The sequence below is a fragment of the Entamoeba dispar genome, genomic scaffold (genome assembly GCF_000209125.1).
Source record: "Entamoeba dispar SAW760 scf_1105229461783 genomic scaffold, whole genome shotgun sequence".
In the NCBI taxonomy this organism is placed as follows: domain Eukaryota; phylum Evosea; order Mastigamoebida; family Endamoebidae; genus Entamoeba; species Entamoeba dispar.
In genome coordinates this window covers 1-1,251 of record NW_001854865.1, presented here as the reverse complement: position 1 = coordinate 1,251, position 1,251 = coordinate 1, and the positions used below count along the sequence as shown (strand labels likewise).

Below are 1,251 nucleotides of genomic sequence, written 5' to 3'. Positions count from 1 at the left end.
TTGAATATTATTGTTTTGTTTATTCAACAGCAGAGTTAGAACGTGGTTCATTTGATTAAAAGAAATACATTTGAGAATTCAGATGAATGTTGAAGTTGAGTGTAACTCAAAAAAGTTGTAATTATTTTACTATAATTATCTAATAAAGTATTATTATTATTTCATTTTCAATTATTTTTATCCATTCTTTCATGCAAAGAATATAATAAATTTCATTATTATTGAATAAGTTCTTTTTGGTGCAAAGAAAAGTAAAAAATATCAACATTGACTATGACACAGGAGAATAAATGAAATAGGAACAAAATGTGTATAAGAAGAATAAAAGAAATACAATGAAAAAATGAATTAAAAAGAAAAATGAAAAGAAAAATGAGTAATGTAATAGTAATAAGATAATACCATAATAAATATCGAATATAACAGAGAATGAAATTAAAGTGAAAACAAGAAAGATAATATAAACAATGATATTTATTTATTTGTTTGTGTTTTCATTGGTTTGAGAAGTTATAATATTATAATTATTGTTAGTTTCTTTGTCAATCTCTGTATTATCAGAGTCTTTAGTTGATGTGATATATTGTGAGTTTACACCATCACAAGTCCAATCATTATATAATTAATATTAAATGTTTTCATTTGTCTAATTTATAATATTCATTGTTGTTGTTAAATCTATATTACTTTCTATTGTTTATTTTTATTGATAATTTATGATTAAATCAAACAATATGTATCATAACTTGATTAATTTCTACATATTTCATCTTTAATTTTCTTTATTTTTCTTGTAACAATTTCTATTTATTTATTTGTTGTTATATTTTCTTTTTGTTCATTATTTACTTTATTATTATTATTCTTTTCTTTATTTTATTGAAATATATTTCTAAATTATTATTATTCATGTTAATATGTATTTGTTATAATTAATCCTATTTAAACATTATGTTGTTGTATATAATGAAGTGGTTATTGTATATTTATATTTTATATTTATTTATGTTATTTTATGATTATGAATTTAATTATTTCTTCATTTATATATTTGTATTATTAATTTATTTATTCGCTTTCTGTATACTAATAATATATGTGTTATATATTATATTATTTATAAAATGTTTACATTATTTTGTATTTTTCGTTATATGTTATATCTAGTTTTCTTGTTCTAGTTATTAATGTATTTTCATGTATTATTAATATTTAAATATATTCATTCATTTTATTATTTAATGTTTTCTT

General features: G+C 17.9%; 7 annotated features.

Annotated features, from left to right (window-relative positions):
* The first annotated feature begins 118 nt into the window (after nucleotides 1-118).
* Nucleotides 119-181: a sequence feature (AT_rich).
* A 112-nt stretch (nucleotides 182-293) lies between these two features.
* Nucleotides 294-473: a microsatellite.
* A 140-nt stretch (nucleotides 474-613) lies between these two features.
* Nucleotides 614-634: a sequence feature (AT_rich).
* A 130-nt stretch (nucleotides 635-764) lies between these two features.
* Nucleotides 765-944: a microsatellite.
* A 39-nt stretch (nucleotides 945-983) lies between these two features.
* Nucleotides 984-1,073: a microsatellite.
* Nucleotides 1,074-1,101: 28 nt separating this feature from the next.
* Nucleotides 1,102-1,148: a sequence feature (AT_rich).
* A 52-nt stretch (nucleotides 1,149-1,200) lies between these two features.
* Nucleotides 1,201-1,243: a sequence feature (AT_rich).
* The last annotated feature ends 8 nt before the right edge of the window (nucleotides 1,244-1,251 follow it).